The sequence below is a fragment of the Vicugna pacos genome, chromosome 14 (genome assembly GCF_048564905.1).
Source record: "Vicugna pacos chromosome 14, VicPac4, whole genome shotgun sequence".
NCBI lineage: Eukaryota > Metazoa > Chordata > Mammalia > Artiodactyla > Camelidae > Vicugna > Vicugna pacos.
Genome location: NC_133000.1, coordinates 2,141,512 through 2,168,171, shown reverse-complemented (window position 1 = coordinate 2,168,171; position 26,660 = coordinate 2,141,512). Strand labels below are relative to the sequence as shown.

The 26,660-nt window shown below is 47.8% G+C and overlaps 1 protein-coding gene across 2 annotated transcripts in view; it reads right to left on the bottom strand.

Moving 5' to 3' along the window:
• The window catches only part of TNFRSF19 (TNF receptor superfamily member 19), a 139,329-nt gene extending 136,839 nt beyond the window's left edge, over positions 1-2,490 (bottom strand). The window contains exon 1 of one of the 2 annotated variants that reach the window (XM_072976010.1): positions 2,229-2,490. The gene's annotated coding sequence lies outside the window, so the exon portion shown is untranslated. Of the gene's footprint in view, positions 1-1,756; positions 1,902-2,228 lie in introns of those variants that run through there. The other variant, XM_072976008.1, reaches the window with a different exon arrangement.
• Positions 2,491-26,660: the final 24,170 nt, after the last annotated feature.

The window sequence follows — 26,660 nt, the reverse complement described above, 5'->3', positions numbered from 1 at the left end:
GTCTAATGGCTCGGTCTCTATATGAAACGTTAGAAGGGAAGGGTGATGATCCTTTTGAATGGAATTCAGAATGCAAAGGGGCCTTTCAAGAGCTAAAAAAGCAGTTACTTCAGGCCCCAGCCTAGGGCTCCCATCCCCAGAGTTGGCTAAACTCTTTGACCTTTACATTCACGAGAGAAGGGGAATCACCCTTGGAGTATTAGCTCAAAAACTGGGACCCCTTACTCGAGTGGTTGCTTCTTTCTCTAAACAACTAGATCAAACTGCTAAGGGATGGCCTTCTTGTCTATGGAGGCTGCGAAAGGTAGCTGAAAAGCTGACATCTGGTCAGTCTGTCACTATGTGGACTCCATACAGGAGTCAGGCTTTAGTAAGACCTAAAGGAACAGAATGGTTATCCCGAAATGTTGGTTCAAGTTCAGGTTATGCTCTTAGACAACCCAGTGGCCACCATAAAAATCTGCCACATGCTGAATAACTCCTGCCACCCCGCCAACCACAGAAATGGGGCCCCCGGAACATGGCTGAACGGAAAACACAGGCACGGTCCAGTCCAGTCGCCCTGACCCAGGAAGTGAGCCTCTCCCACACCCCGAAGAGCAACGGCTCAGACAGGAGGTGTTTTACGAGACGGGGACAAAGGCTGGAGGGACATGCACTGACCTCCCAGACTCGAGTCACAGAAGCAAGAAGCCAGCCTCCAGGGACTTCAGCCCAAAGGGCGAAGCCAAGAGCCCTCAAAGGAGCCTTAGCGCGCAGGACGGGGGAGACCTGGGACGTTTCACAGGCTCCTGGTACGCGCGTGCCATCCCACGCGGGCAGGCGGGGGCCGTTCGGAAGTTAAGAGGTACACTTACCGCGGAGAACAGACTGGTGACTGTGGCTCGGGCCCTGAGGCTCTTAGGAGCAGTACAGCTTCCCAGGAAGGTGGGAGTGATTCATCGCAGGGGCCACCAAAAGGGGGCGGAGGGGTCGTAAAGGGAAACAGTGAGGCGGACAACTGCCTCCAGGGCGGCCCTGGGACCCACAACTCAGGCTAGACCCGTCCAGCGACTCCTAGTCCATACCAAGGGGAACTGGACAAAGCCCGACGTGGGGCTTCAGCCAAGATCGAGGAGGTCCTGGGGGCAGGTGACGAACACGGCAAAACTTCTTTCCCCAAAGTGGGGCAGACCCCACTCGGAGCCCCTCATCACCCGCTCTGTCCCCAAGCCGCAGGGATCACTCCATGGGGTCGTCACAGACAAGGGAAGAGGCCCTGAGCCCCAACCGCGGAGACGACCAGAGGCAGTGGACCCCTCGAGTCCTGCTGGGAACCTCGCTCTGACCCGAGCTTCCCGTCCGGAAAGCACCCAAAGCGAGCGCGGGGAGACCCGGCCCGGCGCCGAGCCTGCACCCCAGACCCGCGCCTCCAGGAACCGCGACCCGTGACCACGACTCCCCGACATCTGGGCCCCGTGTCCTCGGCCGACTGGGGTCCTCGGTCCCCAAGAACTCAGGCACGTGGGGGCCACTCAGGGAGACGGACCGTCAGGGCCGAGGTCCGGGCGCAACCAAACGCACCCAGAGGCGGCCGCTCCACCGGTCGCCGCCCCGCTGCCCACGCGGCAGGGCGCAGTCCCGGGCCGGGCCGCGCCCCTCGGCGCCTCCACCGCCGGCAGAGGGGCAGGCGGCAGAGGCCGGTCTGTCACCGGCAGAGCCCGCCCCCATTCCCGGGAAACAAGGATCGAATCTAGGCGGCAAGGTGAAGTCTAACCTTTTCCGTCCTTTTCCTCGTGCTGAGTCTAGCTTCCCTGGCTCGCAGGGGGCCGCGTGCGGAGGCCTCGCACCTGGTACCTCAGACCATTTTCCTGGAGCCAAACGGCTGCGTCCACCCCTCAGCTCAGGGCGCTGCGCCCACGCGCCCCAAGATGGCGGCGGGCCGTGTGCAGAGCCGCCCGCCGGGCCCTGGACCCAGCGTGCGCAGCACCACTGCGCCTGCGCCCGCCCGCGAGGCCCCGCCCCCGCCCCAGCCCTAAGGGCAGCCCCGCCCCCGCCTGTCTACTGAGCGCTGGCGCCTCCCCGTTCTCTTGTCCAAGAGTCAAGCTGTCCTTTGCTTCCGAACCGAACTTGGTCCCCTCTTGGCATGAGTGGCCCCAGGACGCTCGTTGGAGCTGCGCCACCGCGCCCCGGACCTGTGGCAGGCGGCGAAGGCGTGTACCCCGGCTCTGCGTCGGCGGGAGCCTTACCTGGTCTGCGCGAGCTCCTGCTTGCCCGGCTGTGAGCCTGGTTTGATCGTGAGGTTTGCTGTGAGGATGGAAGAAAGTGGCAGGTGCAGAGTCCCGGGCACGTCCCCAGCTGAGGTGTGCAGACACACTTCTGGGTTCCTCTCTAGGAACGTAGACTTTCCGGTTAGTAACACAAACTGAGGAGTTTACGGTGTCTAGTCAGAGTCCAAACCGCCTCTGCAGGACGTGATGCTGCAGCCGCGGTGCTGGGTGGTGGGACGAGTGGCCCCTCTGCGGGAGCCCACGGTGCCCCGGGACTGCACAGTGACAGCCTGGGTCAAGGACCCTTTGTTCCTTAACGTCATCATAAATGAGCATTTGCTGAGCACTTTCCAGCGGTAGAGCACTGAGGTAGATGAATAAGAAGAGGAAGTAAGGAAAACCCTGGTCCTGGTTTTCCCGGCAGCTGCAAGTTCAACGCTCACACATAGGGTGCCGGTAAGCCCACCAGCCCTGCTCAGATTCGGCGTCCTGGCCTTTGGCTCTGAAGGATGCTAGAGATTTAAGATGTAAGATGGTGCTCAAGGCAGTTTTTGAAGGCATGCTGGATTTCTCCACAGTCAATTCCGGTGTGTGTGTGTGTGTCTGTGTGTGTGTGACCACTCTGGTGGGCAGAAGGAGTCTTGAATGTAGCTCTTCCTGCATCATTGGGGCAACCACACACAGGTCTTAGATTTCTCAGTACTCAGGGATCCATTTTAATAGCGGTAACAGTAATCAACTTTGTCGTATTTAGATTTCCTATACAATGTGTCTATACTACGAAATATTATTTAGCCATTAAAAACTATGTATTTAAAACACAGATGGTAACTTGGGGAAATATTTTATAATGGTCAAGAAAAAAACGTCAATTCAAATTTCCTTTGTTTGAGTGATGTCTCCTTTGGCCACCAGTCACGTGGAACTAGCTCAGATAAGCGGGGCTTTAAGGAAGTTTTGATTCCCGATGAGAATCAAAGCAGAGGAATCCAAGACAGAGGTCTCCTGGAAGTTGGGTCTGGAACATCACTGAGGTTGGGCTCCCCCCTTGGGCTCCTGGGTTTCCCCGCATCTGCTCCCTGTTGTCTCTCCCCACCCCACACCTCCTCCCCCGAGGCACAGCCTGTGTGGCCACACTGCTGGGCTCAACTTCCCTTACATCTCACATCTATTCATCTTGGCTTCATCACTCCCCACCTTCATCTCTCCACCTCCAAGTTCAAAATCCCCAAGCTGATGGGCTCAGCACGTCTTTTTGAGTCGGACCACAGCTCTTAGGTCGTGAGTCAGTCTCAGAAGGATCCAGCACAAGAACTTTGTGGGGACATGGTCCACAGTGGGGACCAAAACAAAGCTGGCTAATGGAGTGAGGCGTGCGGAGGAGGCTGAGCTGGAAGGATGCCTTGGGCACCGCGGGGGAACGGGCCGGTCCCGCATGTGGCTTCTCCTGGGCTCCCTGGATGCTGTAGCTTTGTTCGTATGTCACCCGGAGGGCCACGTGTCCACAGGGCACCCCTCCCATGTTCCACACACTCGTTCCTGGTGAGGCGGTTCTGACACCTGCCCGGCGTCGTAGCAGGGGACTCACTGAGCCATGTCACCTATGACCTGAGGCAGCTGCTCTGTGCAGACACATGACCCCATTCCCCTTCTGTGGAGCAACAGCTGCTCTCGGGTGACATCCCCTGTCCTGTCTCCAGCACCCTCGGGCCTGAGCTATTTCCTTTTATGAACCAACGATTTGTTCTGGCTGAGCAGTTGGCTCTCGGGATAAAAGAAAACCCAGCAGCCTGAGTGGCTGTGCTCTTGTCTCCCTGTGATCCCAACACGAGGCACCGTGCCTGGCCCTGAAACACGTGTGGTTAAAAATTTGCGGCAGAGACAAGCGAGGATGATGGTGGTGGGGGTTCCTTAGGGAAGGGGTTGAATTCCGTAAGAACGCTTTTGCGGGAGGCGGTGGAGACAGTGAGGACAGACAGTGGTTTTGTCTGCGGTCCAAGTGCCCCTCTTCCTTGGGGCAGCCCTTCATTTCAGGTTCGAGTAAGGACAAGCACCTTCCCCAAAGCCGGTGCTCCGGCTGCGGTGTGCACAGGGCTACCCGGGCTCATCCAAGAGCCGGGTGTGTGGTCTGGTGTTTGACACCGCCAGTGAGGAGAGCGAAACCGGCCAGAGAGAAACAGAAAACAAAGGGAGTCCCTGTGCCATTTCAAACCCTGGTTTTAGGACTTTCCAAGGCCAAATTCCCCCCTTTTAGCTTCAACTAGTTTAATTAATTTCCTCCGAACCAAGCCTCCTCACTGTCAAGCAGTGGCGTGCCGGTGACAGCCAGCGTGCCGCGGGCTCCCTGAGTGCTGGCTGTTTTCTAACCCGGAAGGGTGTCGTTGGCCCATGCGTTTACCCAGACCCAGTGCCTCTTTGCCTGGCTCGCGTACTGTCTTCCTTCAGTTTCCTGAAACTCGTTTTATGATCTGCAGTTTGTGGATTGAACTGTGAGGTTCACTGCTACCAACATCTCATGTGTTGCTGCTAAAACAGGTATGGGTTACAGTCCCTGTTTCTGCAGCTGGTCCCGAGGCTCTGCCTTGCACTAAAGAGTTTTCTTCTTCACGGCTCATTCTGGATTCCCCTTGTGTGTGGCCAGCGCCTCAGCAGTTGGGGTTCTGTACTCTCATGAGTTACTGAAGCCCTCAGTTTCTAGGGACCTGAGCCTGCGTGTATAGGATGTGAGTCTTGCATTAACCTTATGGTTTTGCAATAAGATGGGGGGAGGTGCCCTCAGGTATCATTACGTCCCTCCACCAAGCTCCCTGCCTGCCCTTGTCCCTGCATAGCGGGGACACGATTTTCCTGCAAAAATGGAGGAAAAGAGATCCCACTTAGCCATGTCTGACAGCAGGCAGCCTGCAGCTTCAGCTCCTCTCTTAGCGCTGGTACGTCAAGAGACACTTAGTCACGGAGGAGCTGAAGGACATCATGGGTGAGGTTGATGTGATAGTTATAAACTGACCTTCACACTGTTATAATAGAGAATTCAGTCTTTTACTTGGACCCAAGATGCACGGAATATTATTAAGTTTACAAAGACATTCACAATAAATTAACAGAATTGAAATAACATAATGCATAATGTCTGACCACACATTTTTAATATAAATAGACTGAAAATGAAGGTTAACTACTTGGAAATGACAAAATTCTTTCTTAAATCACAACATATGGTTCAAACGAAAAAATTAAACCAAAATTGTTGAATACCTACATAATAGTGAGGATAGGACCACGATGCATCAGAGGAGAACTGGTTAAAGCTGCATCCAGAGGAGCACATATACCCTCTAACACAGATATTTATTTAAAAATAAATAAAGATAAATTAAAGGATTCAACTTAAAAAGTTAGGAAAACAAAACCAAAATAAGTCAAACTAAAATAGAAGGAAAAAAATACGATTGCAGAAATAAATTAGAGCACAAAAAAGAATGGACATATCTAATAACTAGTTTTTTGAAAAACAATTAATATAGATAAATTCCTAGTTAGTAATTAAGGACATGGTTGACGGGGAGAATATTTAACATAATTAGAAATAAGGCAAGGAAATAGACAATTATACAGAAAAAAATTTTTAAGTTATGAAACTATTTTGCAAAACTCTGCACAATTACGTTTGAGAACGTTTATGGCTAGAAACTATGGCTCAGCTTGAACAACAACAGAAACATCTGTACATTTCAGGCCAGTGTGCAAAACAGGGGTCAGGATGAGTACGGAGCGTTGTCTGTTTTACCACATGATGGAGGGCTTCCTGGAGGAATCAAAGAAACACGTCCTGGACCGGGAATCACGCGGTCTGGGTTCTGATCAGAGTTCTGTGGGTACTTGTCACTTGACATGTTGACCGAATTACCCACAGGAAGTCACTTGGCCTCTCTGGGCCTCGTTTTTGCACCCATAGAACTAGGAGATCTGTGATTCTGTGATTCTATGATTCTACGATTCGTGAGCCTGATGAAGCCTACTGTGAGATTCACAAAGCTTTTCTTTTCTTATGCATAAGAGACAGTCATGCTGTTTCTGCTTTAGTAGTTTCTTACCCAAAGGTGGAGCACCAGAGTCACATGACTTTAGACCTAAGGATCAAGTGGAAAGGATTTATTACTTGAAATTGCCTGCCATGAATGGCTAACCAGTTTACCAGGAGGGACCCCCAGTGCGGTCAGAGAGGATGGTGGAGAGAGGCCTGGAGGGGCCCGTGGCCCAGCCCGCCGGTCAGCAGGCAGTGACTCAGCTCAGTCAGCTAGGCACGCATCTGTGGGGGGTGGGCACAGGCTGAAGAGAACTCTGCTGTCTCACTTTTCCCACAAGAGGGAAAGAGCCTGGAATGTTCCACAGACAGTCCCCAGAGCAGAACATGAGGCCGTGCTCTGAGGAATGAGCTAGCGTCCAAAATCCAGCGGACAGAGAAGGTTCTGGTTCTGACGGGAGGGACTGCACAAAGAGATCAGAGCCCTAGCCCTGCAAGTCCTCCAGCGACCTTGGCAAGCTCACTAATCCTCTGCTGAACCGGGCACTGAGCGCACGGCCAGCTGCTGGGAAGCCCTGCACTGGGGCCCCGCAGCTGGTGGCGCCGGGTCACCTTGTGCCATGTCCCATGGTTAAAAATGAAATTGCCTGCAAAGTCCAAATGTGGCCCGGCTGCGCAGCTGGGGCAGTCGCTGTGTTCACAGCCTCTTCTGGTTGCACGAGAGGCAGCAGGGAGGAGCAGGCATCTGTGGATGCCGCGGGGGGGCTGGGCTGGTCTAGGACCCCAGCCCCTCACCCTGACGCGCGGCTTGACGGCGAGCCCCCGCTGCCGGCCCTGACACACCTGCCCCGGAGAGCACATGCCCCACAGCTTCCTGCCCTGTTCCGTCCAGCTCCACAGCCCTCTCGAGAGACGTCTGTTTGTTTTTCTCATGGCCCTTCTCCTTCTCAGAGAATGTTCTCGGTAAGAGGCTCCCAGGGGCCAGCTCCAGGCCTGTTCATATCCTGTGTGATGCTCTAATTGTTGGCTTTGTGCAGCTGCAGACACTGAAAGGGCGAGTGCCCCACGGTGCATCTAGGGAAGGCGGGACACAGGTGGCAGGGCACAGGACTGCCTGGGATACTGAGAGCATCACCGGACAGCACAGGCCAGGAGGGTCAGCTCCAGGACTGAGACAGAGTCTTGACGTACTGAGTTTGTATCTTACACTGACCACTCTGTTGATTTCATAGTTTGTGCCTCACCGTTCTCAGCCGGTAGTGGTGTCTTATTGGAGCTGAGTGAAGAGAGCCCTTCAGGTGGCATTTCAGAGAGTTGCCTGGACTAGGGGGGTTCCCGATGACCAAGACAGCCCAGGACAGCCATGCCCACCAACCCGATGAGGAGGCCCCTTCCCGGGACCAGCAGCCACGCTGACATACCACAAGTAAGGGTGGAGGGGACCTGTCAGAGGAGACACTCAGGTCTACAAAGACCATGCGCCTCATCGCTGGTCTTTCTACAGACATGGATTCCTATCCTATCTGCTTTATTTTAAACACTTTACCCCCAAATTATACCATGAAAGTATTATGGGAGGTTTTGCTAAAACTCCGTCATATTATCACCTGAACAGCTACTTTGACTTTTTGAAGTTAATTCCCAGACTTTGGCATGTGCACACACATTCTATGTAATTATAATCACATCTATCGCTTCCTGTGTTCCATTTGCCAATGAACATATTGTAAACGTTTTCTGAGTTTCCAACAGGGCCAGTTTCAGGAAGGCCCACCGATCCCCTCTTCAGAAGGGCCCAGTGTTGTCACCATCTTGAAGTTCTTAACAATTGTGAACAAGTTGCCCAGCTTTTCCATTTGGCACTGGGACCTGCCAATTATGTAGCTGGTCTTGGTTTCTCTTTTTATTTTGTTTTGGTGATGATACTTTTTTTTTTTTTATAATTTACTCTATGCTCACTTAAGCTGGATTTAATACAGATAACACTGGGAAAATAACTTTATGTCTGTGGAGTTTCGTAACGTTAAATTATTCAGGATAAATTCTGGACACGGGTTCTACGTGCGTATGTTTTTATGTCTCATGTTACTGTATTGTGACGTGATATCTACCTTTCTCCACTGACAGTGAAATGGAAAATGTATTGGAATGAGAAAGAAACCAAGTTACCGAATCCACAGGCCAATGGTATCAGTACCATTATAATCGAACATTACATTTCGCTCTGAACTTCCCAAGAACAAGGCAAAAGGACAAACACACGTGCAGGGGTAACTGCCGTGCCCACCAGAGGAAGATCTTCCTTGTAAATAAATAGGCAGACGGGCTTCCTAATAAACCCCTGGATAAACCCGTCACGCGGGCGAGGGTGCGTCCATGGGCGCGGAACGATCTTCCCTCTTCCTGCTGGGTTCTTTGGCTGCTCTGATAATTGAACTGACACAAGACAGATTAAGAGAGAAAAACAAATTTAGTTCTGTATGTACAGGCTCCCCATGAAAATACGAAATTCAAAGAAATGACCAAAGCAGGCAACTTCTTGTACCTGCTAGACAAAGAAACAGTACATTTGTGAAGAACTGACAAGACAGAGGAGTTTGGTCTTGCAGTAGCAAACGGGTGAAGAACCAACTAGGTTTGGTTATCCAGCCTTTCCAGCCCTGAGCCCCCTGTCTCTGGTGATCAGGGATCCTGCTTTCCTGGTACAGGGAGGGCACATGTCACGTGAGAGATTTATTTCTTGATTTCAGGGGGACAAAGGAAGGTCAGAGTGTCCTTCTTACACCGACTGCTTCTCAAGTAACTTTTTTTTCTATTTAGTTTTTTTAGGGGGGGAGGTAATTAAGTTTTTTAATGTATTTTTTTAATTAACATTTTTTTTTTGGCAGAGGTGCTGGGGATTGAACCCAGGACCTTGTGCGTGCTAAGCACACAGCCTACCACTGAGCTATAGCCTTCCCCTCTCAAGCAACTTTAATTCAAAATAATCAATATGCCAAAGAGGCGTGTTGGGTTGATAGATTTTGTCCACCCTCCCTGTCTCTGTGTCCGGTTCATAAACAGTCCTCGGTAAGATGCTGAATAAATGAATGTTGGCGCTTAACGCTGCTCATTCCATAGACAACAGAGAGGTTGTGATAAAGGCTTGCTAATATCTGTGGGAGAGCAGGACCAGGTGTCGTGCACACAGCTGCACGTATGCAGGCTCGTTTATTCCACACACACGCCCAGTGGGGTATTAGCACCCCGTTTTACATTCAAGGACGCTGATGTGTAAGGACAAGTCGTGTTTCCAGGTCCCCCGAGGCAGGTGTGAAGCCAGGTGTTGGACATAGCTGGCATGTCCTCACCTGGCCTGCCACGTCGCCCCACATCTCTGTGGGGCCCTTCCACGGCGGGGTGGGGTCGGCGACTTCACAAAGTCCTTCATGACTTCCTCATACCTTGGAAATCCTGGGCAGCACCTGCAATGCTCATCTGAAACCAGACGTGGTCATTCTCACCCCTGCTGGTGGGAATGTCAACTGGGGACGTCTTTCAGGAGGGCAATTTTGCAGCTGGTATAAGATGCTTTAAATGTGTCCATCCTCTTCGGTCCACTGTTAACTTCATAGAATATAGCATAAGGAAACCATTCTAAATGCACAGCTGTGATTGGATGTATCTGAAATATTCAGCAGTAGAGAAATTGATAAAAGCCGATATAATACACCTAATGCAATGTAATGAACCTCTGTTAAAAACTGTCTTTTTTAAAAAAAATTTTATATATTTTTTTGTGCATGTGGATCTTCTTTTTGTTTTTGTTTTTGTTTTCCCCTTTGGGTGGAAGTAATTAGCTTTATTTAGTTAGTTATTTTGATGGAGGTGCTGGGGATTGAGCCTAGGACCTCATGCACATGGAGTATGTAATCTACCGCTGAGCTATACCCTGCCCCCCCCAAACTGTCTCTTAAAAGGACACTTGAATACATAGGAAAATGTTCACAGAATTTAGTTATATGGGAGGAAATGCAGTCTTAAACAATAAATATATTGTAGCTCTAATTTTGCAAAGGATGTACTTCTGGTGGAATTTTAAACCAATACAAGAACTTTAAATGGATGGAGTCATTGGACAGTCTGTATCAAAACTTAAATCCTACACCAATTCCACACCATAGCTACCTGCCTTAGGAAAACAGTCACATGAACATAAAGAGGCAGGTACTGTCTTGGTTTTTAATGTTGCAATTGGACATCATCTTAACACCTGTCAAGAAGGGAAGCATTAAATGCATTGATGGGTCGTAACTGCACAGTAGCAGGCAAGACTTAGAAAGATTGGGGCACTGGCATGAAATTTAAGAATAGTTTCTGACAGATTGTTAGGTGAAAAATACAAGTTGCAGAAAGGAAAATCTAATTTATATTCTTTGAAGACTCAGTACAACCTGTTACTATGTTTGTGGTCACACACATATCAGAGGGTCGAGAGGGTCTAGGTTCCCTCGCGCTGTATGATTAGGGTTACTTACTCTGAGATGAGAAATGGGCGATGTGCTGGTTATAAAGGAAGGTTTATTTTAGCTGGAGTGTTTGAATCATTTACAAGGAGAATGCAATTGTGTGTGACTTGTGGAGTTAAAAATAAACGTAACATTTTGAGTGTTAAAGAAAAACATAATGAAAGAAATACACGAAAGCGTTGAGTGACTGTATTTGGTATTTTCTTTGATTATTGTTGGCTTTAATCTTGTCAAGTTAAGAATTGTAACTCTGATTCTAAACCTGAAACTCCTGTATCTCTTAAGGCTGGTATACGGTTAAGTGTCCAGTAAATAATTTTTCGTTAAACCCCTTCTCTCCCCAGGCTCTCACTGTCTTCCCTCACAGCCTAATTTTCTTCTTAACGTTTATTTACCACTTGGCACATGTGTTTATTGAAGTACATTCGGTCTCTCCCACTGGAACGCAGGCTCCGCGTGTTTTCTGCTGTTTGCGGCACGTGGAGCGGGGCCTCATGCGGTGGGGGCGGGGCGGGGGGGAGCTCAGCGCAGAAATCAACAGTCGCTGGTGACACACAGATGCCCAGGAAGTTCCTGGGAGGATTTATACCTGCTCAAAGGCCAGCAGTGTTTTCTGAGTGGTGGGATTGTGGTTGATCTTTGTATATTTAAAATGAGCTATTTTTCAAGTTAAAAAGAAAACAAAAAAACCCGCAGGAGATGGGAGGCTGATCTGAGAGAACCTCCAGTTGAACAGACTCTGCTTTGCAGCCTCACGGAGGAGGTTTGGGTTGTTGACAACAGTGTTCCTTTCCTGGTGAGTCAACGATCCTGTACATTGTCTATTTTTTTTTAGGTAACTAGGATGGCTTCAAGCATCACTCGAAAAGTCGATCATAGTTTTGCCTCCACAGCATCTTGTGGCAGACTCGGGGACGCCGCGATTAAGATGCACAAAGTTTGCATTTCTTCTCTGTGATTCCGCTCTGTCTTGAAGCCCAGGAAAGCAGAGCACGGCTGTGGCCCCATACAGCGAGCTATGCACCAGGAAGGGGGCCGATGGCCCTGTTTCTGACGGGGTGAAGGGCCCCGGAAAGCCTGGTCCTTCTGGAACATCGCAGGACGAGACGGCTGCGGGCACCGTGAGATCAGAGCTGAGCTCAGGGACTGACGGCCCAGAGAACAGCTGACAAGTGACTGTGGCTGGAGGGGAGCAGAAAGCCGTCCCCTACCCTCCTTGGGCCTGCCCAGACTCTGGAATGACACTGACCAAGGACAAAGTCACAGGAGTAAAGCACGTGGGCCTTTTCGTAACGCCAGCCCCGCGCGCACACCCCGGAGACTCACTGATGAGCCAGAAAGGGGTGGTGAGAACGTGCTGCCCTCGCTGGACCTTAGCAAAGGACATGGACGTGTAGAGGTATGCGCCACAGAGGAGGAGGGGTTTGGTGCCGGGCCTGGCAGCCTACGGTGGGGAGAGCGCAGGGGGCAGCCAGCAGGAGGCGCGGCTTTGGCGAGGGCGGTCCTGCTGATCCCCCAGCGGTGGGCGCCCGGAGTCCTCTCTGGTGACTAAGAGGAGGATGTCGCACTTTTCTGGGTCTGCTGTTTCTCCGTTGTCTTCAGGTCAAAACAATCCTTAGGCCAAAGTGGCCTATTCTGGTGCCCCACCTGCACAGAGAGGCACAGGAACAGACTCGGCCTGGGGAGGAAGAGCGCTCTGCCCCGAGCTCCTCTGTGCAGCTAAGACTGGCCTTATTCCATGGCACCTGCCAGGGCCAGAGCTGTGGGGCAGAGGAGACGCCTTCGGTGTGGCCAGTGCCTGGCCCTGCTGGCCCCGTTGTACGAGGGGCCGCATGCTCACGGGGTCCTGGCTGTGGTTGTGGGTTTCCGATGCCCCTCACGTTCCCACGGTTCAGGGGCCACATGTCCTTCCTAGGAAATGCCATGGGATCATTTTCCTGTGGGTGTGACAGATGTAACGGGATTTTCTGAACACTGAGCTGAGCCTACACAGGTAGTGTTTAGGGCGAGTGTCTCACCCCCACCTCTACACTTATTCTCGAATGGGGGAAGCGTCTTGAAGCAGGAGCTGTAACGCACAAAACGAATAACCTCCATGGTTTGAACACCTAGAAATTATTGATCACATGCCGAGCACTGTGCACTCCCCCAGCGGAAGGTAGTGTTCCCATTTCACAGATGAAGAGACTGAGGGTCAGGAGCACAGGGGACTTGGCCAGACGCCGACTGGCTCACAGGGCGCGAACCCACGTCTGCCTGTGGAACTGTCCACAGCAGCTGCTGGGGCTGGGAGAGGGCTGGCTCTGAGCATGGGCCAGCTGACAGGGTCTGGGACGGGGGTCCAGAAGCTGAGACTCCAGGCTTACGGGGAGGTGCTGGGATGCGCTGATGTCTCTCAGGGTGAATGGCGACCGCGTCTGAGTTGATAGGGATCTGACAAGCAGACCACTCTGTGCAGGAGGCCCGCGCGGGCCACGCGTGCAGAGAGGGTAGCCCCACGGTGTGGCTGGAGAGGAAGTGTGGGCCGTGGCGAGAGCCACAGCTGGGGGTCTTCCAGGAGGACAAGCCAGAGGGCTGCTGGTGCCAGTTCTTTAAAAGTCCTGGACAAGTGGCAGAGTTGTCCCCCACGGAGTGCCGGGCACAGGTGATGTGAGCTTCATTCACCTGGTGACCACCCAGACGGCGCTGCTAGAACTGAGGTAGCTTCTGGAGGGGCAGGCTCACCTCCACAGGTGCCTGCCACCGAGGGCCGGAGTGCTGGGGGCGCACGCAGTTCTGTGGTGAGAAGCAGGGACACCCTTTCTCCCCAGCAGAAACGGGCTGTCACCTAGTGATTCTGTTAGCATGAGACACTTCTCTGCTGTCTCCTAGGACATTATATAATGTGACTCTTTGAGACTAAGATGCCAAGGAAATGCCAGCAAATTTGGTGTCTTAAATGGCAGCCCTGTGCAGGGTCGGTCTGCAGAGAGGCAGGCGGCTCTGGTCTGGAGTGAACCTGACAGTTGGGGGCCTGCTTTGGTCTCCCCAGGGAAGCGCTCCAGATTTTGCTGAGCTAAGTTAGGTATTTTCCTCCGAGGTAAAGCAACCCAGAGCTTCAAGGTTCCAGTGGTTCTGGATAAGCCCCACTGATGGAGCAGCCTTGTCTGCTAGGAAGCTGTATTGAGGAGGATGGTTCGCCCAAGGTGGGTGGAGGTGAGGGGTGAGGGGAGGGGTAGGGGGTAAGGCTGGGGAGGGGGTGAGGGTAGGGGTGGGGGGTGAGGGTGCAGGTAGGGGTGAGGGTAGGGGTGGGGGTGGGGAGGTGAGGGGGGTGGGGGGCTGTCCATAAAAATCTGACTTTCTTGGTATTTCCCAAGGTTTCCAAAGCATTTTGAGCGACTGCTTTTTTTTTTAACCCTTTGGAACCGCACTCCCCAATCCAAATAAAATGCAGAAAGCACCTTGTGAGCCATAACCTGCAGGGCAAACGCAGGGTGTGGTCCTGTTTCATCAGCAAGCCTGTAGCTGTTTTTCTAGTTAATTCTAGTAAATTACAGGATTTGTAGACTGGACATTGCTGGGTCACACTCTTCATTTTCCACGAGGGGGGAATGCTACCAGAGGCGCCTTGTCTGTGTCACAGGGCCTTGGGGCTGTGTGTGTCCAGTAGAGCCCAGGGCTGGTCATACCCTCCTCCCGAATGAGTCCTTGCAACTTGAAGAGAAAAGGCAACGTGCTTACTGCCAGCAGCATCCCCAGCTCGAGCGACCATGCGCATTTTGCAGCATGATGGAAAACTAAGGTTGACGCTGGTCCTATCTCTTTAAAAAGAAAAAAAAAGCGTCTGGGCGGGGAGGGGGTGCTGCTGACTGCGGCAGGGCACCCAGTGGCCTGGACCAGTGGCTGCGGCGTCAGTCACGCTGGAAACTGCTGATGTGACAGAAGGACAACAAAGGCCGGGGACGCGACACTGGCCGGGATCAGGGACTGCGCGAGGACCCGGCTAGATGTCACAGGAGGGGCCGGGAGCCCACAGGAGGCAGGCGCGGCTGTGGGGCCCCGTCCATCTGCTGAGAGCCAGGCTAGGACCCGGGCGCCCAGGCTCTGAGGTCGTTTTCCAGGACGGCTGGTCGTTGCCCAGGGATTCCGCCTTCTGAGAGGACAGAGGTGCTTCTTTACCACCTTGTGCCCTGTAAGTAAGGGGTTCCTTTAAAAATTCCCAGTTCGGCTGCAACCGGCTGGCTTGTGGGTGAGCCGCAGCTGCAGCGTTTCTGGAGAGGTGCTCAGACCTCCGGCTTTGTCATTATAATTTCCACTGAGGGTGGAAGGTTTGCTCACAAAGGGTCTATTGCTCTAATGTGGATCCTGGGGCCAAGACTCCCAGAGTGGCTTCCAGTTTAGTTTACAGTAATTGTCCTCATTTAAATAGCATGCCCTTAAATCATTCCACATGTGACTGTTATCTTACGTAGAAATATCTGAAAATCCTGCTTTTAGTTAAAAACATTTTACTTAGTTATTATGTCTTATTTTAATAAGCGATTGTTGAATTCTTAGAAAGAGCATCCCGGTTTTAAGCACCACCACGACAAAAAATCTCTTGCTCTTTATCTTTTGCTTAAAACGAGGTTGATACTGCAGTGGGGAGTGCTGGGCTTGTTCCTCACGAGCCCGTCTGGGGGCTTCAATATTTTCCCTCTCTATGCAAGGAAAGCCTGTTTGTTTAGTAGAAGGCGGAATGCAGGTCAGCTCATATGCTGCCCTGAAGTTACATGGAGGGGACCTCCCATTGCTCCCCCAATGCGGATGAAAGCAACGGGCAAACTCCTGCTTTATTTGTCACTTAAAAAGCAAATCTCCCACATCGTTTTCTTAAGCTGTTCACTGATAGCCAAGCACGTACTCGGTGGATGCATGGTTATCACGTCCCAGTGGTTTTATTTGTGACTAACCAGTTTTCCTTCCCTAATCTTGCCGCAAAGTCTTACTTCATGTCGGGGACAAATGACACCCAGTGTCCTCCTTCCATGGCCGTCCCTTCATCCTTTCTATACCTCCCCTGGCTTTTTGGCCCATTTTCCCTTCTTTACTGTCGAGGTCAAAGCTCCTTCAGTCTCCCTATCAAACGAATCAAGCCAGATCATCCATCTTCCCATACTTTCCTGGTTCCTTGCTTGGTCGGTAAGATCTTTTCCATGACTAACATGGTGTTTTCTATTCTTCACATAATTAGGAAAAGAAGTCTAGTTACAGCCTTGTTTTAAGACCAAGGTTGGCAGCATCTCCTGTATTGCTGCTGTATACTGGATTTGCTCTCAGCAGCTGTGGGTTCAGATCTCAGCTCTGCAGCCCCTGAAAATTCACTCAGCTCCCGCGGGCTTCCATTCCTTCCCGTGTCAGAGATGTTGTTCACATAGTTTTGCAGGGTCGAAATGAGCCAGTGCACCTGAAGGCACCTAGCGCAGTCCCTGGCACCATGTGGCTGTTAAGTGGGTGTTCTGCCCACCCATCCCCCAGGCTGCAGGCTCGAGTAGTTTCTCGTGCCTTTTCCCTAAAGGAACGAATGTTGAAATGGTCTTTTGACCGAGTGCTTCTTAAGCAGCACCAAGTACAAAAAATGTGTTCAATACTTGCTAGGGACCCCTCTCTTAAAGTAGGAATGCTGATTTACACGTGGCTGCAGGAGTGCGCTGCTGGAGGGGAAGGCCACCTCCCTCTGTCTGCCTCCTATTAAACCCCGCGTGACGGCAGACTGGAGGACGATATTGACTGTCCTGCCCTGAGTCCAAGGGAGTGAGGACCACTAATCGGCCCCGTGCAAAGAGTGCCAAACTGGAAATGGGAACGGTTCCCGTGGCCGTTCTGATCTTGGACGACCTGGGTGGTAATTTGCTTTCTGAATTGCCAATCCTGTTACTATTTTAGTTTGTGTTATATGTCCCTTTCTCCTTGTTGACTTTGCGTCCCTTAAGTGCTGCGCGTAGCACATGGTGTCAGATTTAGGTTGAGGGTGGAGCCGCCGTGCCAGTGCCTAAGGGAGCCTGAGGAAGTGGGAGAAACAGGGGACCCCTGGACGGGGACCAGGGGCGTGGCTCCACCTGGGCCTCGGCTCCTCTTCGTGCTGATTGGGAAGTCGTGTAACTTCATCTTTAAGAGAGGGGCTACAGCGCAGGGCATCTTTAAATTTCCTGCAAGGCCTGGTGCACTCAGTTTATGGCAGTTATTCGATCAAATACCGCATTTCATGTATGTTGTCTCTCCATTCTCACAACAGCCTGATGAAATAGGCAGCCCTGTTTTGCAGATTATAAAATGTCACATTAAGAGAGAGCAGAGCCCCAACCGTTTCTTATTTGTGGAAGGAGGGGTCTACTGGATGGCGCCTAAGTTTGCCTTTCTCGCTGCACATCAGTGAGCGCTCCAGCTGCCGACCCTGAGCGGTGGTCCCTGCACCAGTGTCCCTCTTGGGGGTCTCAGGGCACACTGACATGAAGCCCAGGACAGCTTCTCAGTTTGTAAGGGGGATCAGTGGTCCACTCGCAGCATCATTCCATCCAGACGAGCATTCCTTTTCAGTATCTGCTCTGGATTCAGCCAACAGTCTATCACCCAGTCAAGAAATTGTGGCCTCTGCAGTTCACAGGTCCTGTTCACGTGTTCTGAGATGACAACATTTAAAAATGATTCAAAGCCACCTGAATATTTTTATGGGTGATCATTTGAACTTCACAGATCTTACTTCATCAAAGTACCCAGTGCCGGAGAAGAGTCTGAATTTGGGCGTCTCTGGACTTTGTGCACTATTTTAACGTAGTATGAGAGGTTTAGTCCTTCTCTTTGTTTTCAATGCAGTGATGGACTTAACCATTAAAGAAAAGTTCTAACAGGGTTGCCAGATAAATGACAGAAACTACTGCAGAAGATAAACAAATGCTAAGAAATTGTTTGTTATTTACTTGAAATTCAAACTTAACTAGGCATAATTTCATTTGTGAAATCTGGCAACCTTACATAAACAGAACCTTAAATGAGAAATTAAATGATAGTTACTCTGAGTGTAAAGATCTTAACTTGTTAGGTTTTAAATGTAAACCATAAATGACATCTAGGGTTCATTTATTTGATGGAGGGACTGAGGGTGGAACCCGGGACCTTGTGAACGCCAAGTACACGCTCTGCCTCTGAGCTACACCCCCCCCAAGACGTAAGTTACACCTAATCCTGATCAGTGTCCGCTGATACGTGAACCAGCTCACGGGCTTTATGCACCGACGCTCTGGTCTATTACACGCTGACGCGCAGTGACTGTCCTAAGGAAGTGCTGATCCTGAGGAAAGGCTGCCGTCCACTCACCTTCATACTCCCCTGGGGCCCTGCTAATGCCTGAGAAAGATTACCTGGGATTTTAAATTTACTTCCTTGGGGTTAGGTCGACGTGGCTTTGAAAACTGGCTCTGTATCGTGGAGCTCTGTTACTTCGTCTCTTGGCAGCTCGGTTTCCTCCTCCTCAAGCAGGACCGAGGCTAGCTCGGCGGTTCCCGCCGCTGGGTCAAATGGCAGGTGTGCCAAGCCCCCGCCAGGCTCCCAAAGAAACTGGTTTTCAAGCGAATGAGTGTCTGTCAAAAAGCCAGATAATAATAATACTAGATAATATCAAAAGAGATGAATTTCAGTCATAGAATCTGTTTTTAATATAGTATCATTGTTTTTTAATTGAAGGATGGTTGATTTATAGTGTGTTGGTTTCTGCGGTACAGCACAGTGATTCAGTCATATATATATTCTTATTATTTTTCACATTCTTTTTCATTCTGGGTGATTACAAGATATGGATGATAGCCTCCTGTTCTCTTCAATATATTATTTTTAAAAGCTTTATTGAGGTATAATTCACATACTATATGATTCACCCATATGGTATATTACTTTTATGTAAAATTTCATTTTTGAAGATAACTGAGCTTTCAAAGGTAAACCTAAGAGTCCGAGGAGTTTGTTCCAGTGCCAGTCCCTCCAGACCCCTGTGCCCCCAGCAGTTAACAGTCCTCGCTGACCGACCAAATGCTGAGGTTTACATCAACTTTGTTTAAGATGCTCTGTAAAAGCATATGTGACTTTTATTACTTGGAAATTGGCCATAGTGAGTAAATTATTCATTCTTTATTGAGTGCCTTCTGTATCCATGGTCCTACCTCTGACCAAGAAGGGGCAGCAAGGAGAAATAACACACTCCTGAGGAACTTCCAGCCACACAGACACGGAAGAGCTATACAACGCAGAAGGGATTTGGAGTGCGGAGGGAATAATTCACACACTTATTAAATCTCGGATACAATATCTTTTCTGCTGTACGTTTTACTGGAAATCTTTAATTACACACACACACGCATCACTCACCTTCATTTTGGGGCTCTGTAAAGTGCATTTATGTAAATCTTCAGCTTGGTCTATTGATTTACAGGGTGAATTAATCTGACTTCTCCATTTTGCAAAGATGCCATCTTAAAGTCTTTGCTGACTCATGCTTTGTTCTGACATTAAGGAGAGCAAGACCGTTTTTCTGAGGGTAATGCCAGGGGAGGTTTTCTGGGGCCCGAGGTCTCTCTGTTTTGGCTCCTTGTTCCTGTAGTGTGAGGGACTTTCATGGGTACATTTTCAGCACATCACGGAGGATTTAGCTGCCTCTAGATTTGTTTGATCAAACATGATGAAAAGTAATGTTGACTTTTAATTCCCATCTTTAGGGGAACATGTACCCCATTTGCAGGAGATCACTAAAGCCGATTCTGGCTCTATTGTTTGCTATAAAATGGGTGAAAAGACTGTTTCTAGGGAAACTGCATCTGCTGCAGAGGGTGGCCCTGTGAACCAGGGGGACAGAGAACAGTGAAGGAGGAGGGGGCACCCGAGGCGTCCCTGTTTCCTCCGGACATGGCCCTGGTCACACAGTGGTCATGGTTTAAGGCTGGGGTGTCCAGGCTTAACGTTCACCTTGGTGAGTGGATGGAGCTGGCGTGTTTCTCTCCTGCTCCATAAATGACGTCATGTATGTGCCAAGTCCGCCTGCTCCGGGGGAAGCCCAGGTTGCCAAGATAGGGCGTCTCTGCTGGGAAGGTCAAGAAGTCTTGGATGGATGGACACACTGTGCTCGTATGAGCCGCAGGCAGTGGATTCAGGCGTCAAAGCCAAATGCGTGGACTCCGTAGCTGGACAGCCAATCCCGTTCCCCAATAGCAACGATGGTTTGGCTCCTGAGGTGTGAGAGAAAGTCGAGAATCAGTGGGCAGAGAACGCTGTGCACATCCCATGTCCCTTTATGATGTGCAAGAGAATATTCCACGAGCAAAGAATGGCTGCTCTTATGGCAACACTTGCCTGCAGGTGATTAATAGAGCTTTTAGACAGAGTGGAGGCTGGTCCACTCTGGATGAAGTGGTCAGCGGATGGAACAAGTCAGCCCCGGGTTGCAGATGGGGAGGGCTGGGCACAGAGAGGGGATGTGGCCCTCTCCCCCAAAGTGATGCAGTGGGAGCAGCTTCCTTCCCAATGAGGGAGGGTATGGGCATAGAAGGAAATAATGTTTGAGTGCCTGCATTGTGTCTGGCACTCACTAGTAACACTAAGGTAAGAGATGGGGGTGAAGGACCTCACTTTAAGTCCCAGCGTGAGATGGTGCTTAACTTTGCAGGACACCAATTTCCTTATCTGTGCAACGGAATGAGCAGTTTCCTACCAAATCACTAGGCTGTTATGAGACTGAAATAAGATAATATCTATGAAATCACTTTAACAGGTTAAAAATACCGCACTTCCACAGTCTTGCTGAACTGAGTTACAACTTTACAATCAATAGCGTTTCAACTACACACAAAATTTAGGATGTGCTGATTTTCTTGGGCATGTTAATGAACTCTGTAAACATAAAATTATCATGAATGCAGTAAGAACAGATTTATCATATAATGATTGATTGGATTGTCTTGTTGAGTAGTTGTCAAATTTATTAGCATGGATAGTTTGAAAGTTCACATTTCTTATTTTTAAAATTGCATCAGACTGCTGTTCAATCATATTAGATGCCATAAAAAGGTTACTAGCTTTTATCTTCCAGGCAATGTCAGTATTAAGGATTTATAAAAGAAAGTGTGTGATGTATTGAAGCTCTCAAAAATGGGTACATTATCAGGCAAAGATTTATACCTGAGACACATAAACCATATAAGAATAAAAATCCTGTATGATGTAAATCATATAATCAGTAAGGAACAAAAACAAAAAAGAAGTTTAAAACTATAAAAATGAAATAGAATTAAACATATACTTAATTTTAAGCAGAGATGTGTTCATATAGCTACATATTTAGAATGTTTACCCATAGCACACCAAGAAATAGGTATTTGCTGAACTGGATAAAGGTGTGTGATACTATATATAAAATAGATAAACAGCAAAGTCCTACTGTAGACCACAGGGAACTATATTCAATATCTTATAATAACCTATAATGGAAAAAATCTGAAAAAGAACATATATATATATACACACACACACACATGTGTATGTGTAACTGAATCACTATGCTGAACACCTGAAACTAACACAACATTGTAAATTAACTAGACTTCAATTAAAATAAAAGGCATGACCCCTCATGTAACACCAAGCAATTAAAAAAAAAAGGTCTGTGGGTGTGTGTGTGCACGTGTGTGTGTGTGAAAGAGAGAAATCATGTACTGGGGATTAAAAAAAAGACATAATATTTCTTTTGTCTGTGTATTTTGACCTTGAATCAGTACAAAGCAGTCATGAGAATAAGTAGAACATACATAAGGCTGCGTAAATGTTGACGTAGTCTACACACTCAGCATCATTACATGAAAGCAGCCTGGTTTATTGTTGAGGTCCCTGACCCGGGTGCTAGAGGTCTGCTGGGGCTGTGCCATGTCCTCAGTGTGGCCCTGTGGTGGCTCTGTGACGGTGTGCACACCCTCTCCCTCACACTTCGACTGCAGAGCTCACGCCTGTAAACTGACATGGACAGGTCCCGAGGACTTCTGTCCTCTTGCCCTTTCTCTGTGACCTTAAGGTGGGGGCACATCCTCCAACCTCTTTAAGCTTTAGACTCTTACCTGCAAAATGAGGAAGCCTCTGGTCTACCTCCTTCAAAAAGTCATCTTGAGGATCACATGAAACAGAGTATGTGATTGTAAAGGATTGCACACGTGTATGGTACTGTCGAGGAAGAAGAAATTTTCCTCAACCCTCTGAAGTTCTGCTGGCTGGTCTGAGGATTAAATGGACATGAGACAGAATAAGATGAGAAATGCAAATCTGCATGTGATAAAATTGCATAGAACTTCAGACGCATCAGAATAAGATGAGAAATGCAAATCTGCATGTGATAAAATTGCATAGAACTTCAGACGCATCAGAGTAAGATGAGAAATGCAAATCTGCATGTGACAAAATTGCATAGAACTTCAGACGCATCAGAGTAAGATGAGAAATGCAAATCTGCATGTGACAAAATTGCATAGAACTTCAGACGCATCAGAGTAAGATGAGAAATGCAAATCTGCATGTGACAAAATTGCATAGAACTTCAGACGCATCAGAGTAAGATGAGAAATGCAAATCTGCATGTGACAAAATTGCATAGAACTTCAGACGCATTCAAGTGCATATAAAACTGGCAAGATCTGAGTAAGATTTGTGATTGAACCCATGTCAATTTCTCAGTTTTGTGATAGTTATTAAGTTTTCATTGGGGGAAACTGGGTGAACAGTACATGGAATCTCTTTGTACTTCAACTTACTGTGAAGCTGTAATTATTTCAAAATAAAACAACAGTAAAAAAAAGAAAAAGAAGAGAAAAATCAAACAAAATTTCATCAACACGTGTATATGGAGAGTCAGGAACTGAGTAACTCACTGAAATGGCCAAAGCCATCCCCTTAAATATCATCTTTGGCTAAAGGCAGGAGGGGATATTGAGAGTAATGGTTTGGGACTTCAAAGGGGAGGAAGGCAATTTACAAGAGGCTGGAAAAGCGAAGGTTTGGTAAACAACTGTTGGCTGGACCAGGCAGGGACAATGGGACACGGAGAGGAATTGTAGCAGACTCTGCAGGCCCCCCATCCACACGCCCAGTTCTATAGTAATCTAAGCTGATGGCATCCTCCCTGAACAGGGCTTCTGCATACTTTTAGGCAGCTAGCAGGAAGGTCAAAGGTTCGTCCTGAGTCTTTGGGGCCTTAAAAATAATCAGCCTAAGTTAATTCTCATGTCAGAGAGACACCGTTTGGGGTGGTAGATTTTGCTCCCCTGTAGCACTATTATTTAAGTACCACACACAGAACTTTATGCTTGTGGGGAGGGGTTTACGGATCTTTGGAGCCCTGGGGAATACTTTGGAAAGCTTGGGGACTAAGCTCTCAGGGGGTGTTTTGTAGGGAGCTGGACACTTGCCCTGGGGGCAGAGAGGGCATGATTGGTGTTTAAAGAAGGAGTGGGTGCTACTCAAGGAGGCACCAAAAAGATGAGGCCGTGCAGTGAGGGGGTGGCCTTTTTTGGCAAATCCCTTCTCTCCTGCTTCCCTCTCCATTTCTCTTCCTTCTTTCCTCCTTTTAAAAACCTTATTACATAGACTCTATTATTCCATCTGTACCTCACTCTTAATTGACAGCCAGTATGATCACAGATGAAAGATGTTAAACATACCACTTCAAGCAGATGGCATCATAGACTCTTCAGCATGTTGCAGACATATTTGCAACATTATCCCATGTAGGGGACGTGATTTATAACACACACTTAATGTTTAGCATTTCAAATGGAAATACATCATGCGTACAAAAGCATATCTGCAAGTTAGTCTCTTGGCCACTTTTCTTTGAGGCTATTTCCTTTTTTATCTTCAAAAGCACTTCAGTGATTATATTTGTGACAAATATATTCTGATTTACGTAGCTTGCTTTAGGTGAATGGAAGTTCTTCATTTTAATGTGATTTGAATGTAACCATCTCTTCTTCTATGGTTAGTGCTTTCTCTTTGTTGTTTAAGGAGTTCTCTCTACCCTGAGGTTGTAGAGATATTGGGTTATATTTCTTTCTAAAAACTTTAAAGTTTGATTTTCTTACTTATGCCCTTAATCATCTGGAATTGACACTTGTGTGTGGCGTGAGGAACAGAAACATTTATGTTTCTAGGTGGATAAGCACTCGTCCCAGTAAGGTTCTGAATGGCCCAGCTTTCCCCACTGCAGACACCTCTGTCACGTGTCACGTCTGCGTTCACGTGTGGATCTGTCCCTGAGCTTTTTGCTGTTTGGTTGTTCCTGTGTGGATTCCATGCTAACTAAGTTATGACACTTTTATATTACAGTTTGCGGTTTAGTAAACAAGTCTTTCCCTCATTCTTCTGAAGGAGTATCTTTCTTTATTCCTGTCCCTTTGTTCTTCCATAAAACTTTTAGAATCTCAGGTTTTGTTTTGAAAGGGAATGCCTCTGAATTACAGACCAGTTTGAGGAAAGCTGACGTCTCGGTGGTGCCGAGCCTCCCTGCCTGCTATGAACGTATTTTTAAAAGGGCGTCTTTTGTTCAAGTGTATAGATTTTCTATCTAAAATTTTTATACACCTTCTTTTGTTATAATTATTCCAATTATTATCAATGATTGTCTTTAAAAATACCTTTTTAAGAAAAAAGTTTGCACAGAAGCAGACTCGCAGACATAGTAAACAATCTATGGTTACCGGGGAAAGGGGATGGAAAGGGATAAATTTGGGAGTTTGAGCTTTGCAAATGCTAGCCACTATATATGAAAACAGATTTAAAAACCAGATTTCTTCTGTATAGCACAGGGAACCATGTTCAATATCTTGTAACACCCTTTAGTGAAAAAGAATATGAAAACGAATGTATGTGTGTATATGCATGACTGAGACATCTTGCTGGACACCAGAAACTGACATGTCATAACTGACTGTACTTCAATATAAACAACAGAACAGAAAACCCACGCTACTATGTAGAAGTGCAGTTGAACTTCTGTCAGCGACTTTGGTAAACCCTATCATTAATTCTGCTCATTTGTCTGAAACACTTTTCGAATGTTCCACCTGTGAATGGGGACAGCTTTGTCCCCTCTCCCCCTGCCCCTCCTGCCTTTCCTCCTTTTTTGCCTCATCCTGGTAGCACCTCCAGGGAGATGTTTACTAGAAACGGACACAGTCCAGTATGAAGTTTGCCCATTACAGACATTCCCACTCACTTCCTGTTTACTAATAGTTTTCATTTTTTTTCCTTTTTTTTGGGTGGTGGGTCCTTAACAGATATTTAATTTTATCCTTTGATAAATCCAATCAATTTGGCCATAAAGTAGTATCTTTATTATACTGTAGATGCTACATTCAACTTGCTAATATGACCTTTGAATTTTCGCATCTGTATTTGTTCATGAGTGAGACTGGCCAGTGGTTTTCCTTTCTCATATGGTCCCAAGCTGGTTGAGATCATTAGATTTGGGAATATTATCAGCCTGATGAAATTATTTGGGCATATTGTCTGTTTCTATTCTCTGGTACAATCTGTAGGTTTTAGATTTACCTGTTTATTGAGCATTTGGAACAATTCAATAGCAAAATTGTCTAGCCTAATGTTTTCCCAGTGGGGAGATTTAAAAATATCAGTGATTGAATCTACTTAATAGAATTGACTTATTTCTTGAATTGGTTTGGTACTTTACATTTTTTTCCAAGAATTTATCCATTTTCAAAATTTGAAAATTCATTACCTTGAAATTTTAAAATAATATTCTCTGATCTTTTTAATGTCTAATGCATCCCATTTTTCATCCCAATATTTTTTTGAACTTGTTTTTATCTTGATCAGTCTTGCCACAACTTGGCCAATTTTATTAGTCTTTTTAGAGAACTACTTTTGTTTTTGTTGATATTTTCCATTGTATCTTTGTTTCCCCATTTCATTAATTCCACTAATATCTACTCTCAACCTTATTTTCTTTGAGTTTATCCCCATTATCTTTTTTCTGAGTTCTTGAAATGGTTACTTAATTTTCAGCCTTTCTTCTTTCTGAATGGAATTATTGAAGGCAATAAATGTCCTATGTATTTACTAATCCCCATTTATAATGAAGAAAGAGCAAGTCAAAGACTCAGTGTTTTTCATGGACACTTGTTTTCAACCAGAATTTTATAAGATTCCTTTTGTATTCCTTTTATGTATTTTTAGAGTTACCTTCTATTTGTGGAGCATGGTACTGGGTTTCCATTTATACTGTGGATGGAAAGTTTCCTTTTATAATCCATTTATTTAAGTAGAGAGTCATTTTAAGGAAAAAACATTAGGTAAATAATCAAACAGGTGGCACACAAATAGGCCAAAGATCCCCAAAGTGGTATGTTGCATCTCAGACATGAGGCAGGTTAGATGACCACTGTTTGGAACTTTAACTTGGGAAACCGCTGTTCCAGGTAACACGCTGCCTTCTTTTATCCACGTGCATGGTCATTGGCGTATATGGTTGTTCAACCACAGGGAGTGATTTCTGAGCAATCAGAGGATAAGACAGGTCCTGGGGACATGCATACATACAAAGGATCCAGTGTCCAGAAAAGGACGATAGTTTATGGAATTCTAGATTATGGGTTAAATGTTCACAGTAGAAGTGATATTAAAATTAAAGATCAGATTACTAGTGAGAATTGGTGAGCTGTTAGGACACGGGGACCTAGAGTGGGTCCTTCAAGAGCACAGCCTCGATGCCCTTCCCCCTTTGAAAGGTTGATAGGCTGGCAGCTCAGCGGAGGTCAGGAGAAAGACCGTATCTTGGCTTTAACAATATGCTGGGTGAAGTCATCGCATCCTGCTAGAAAC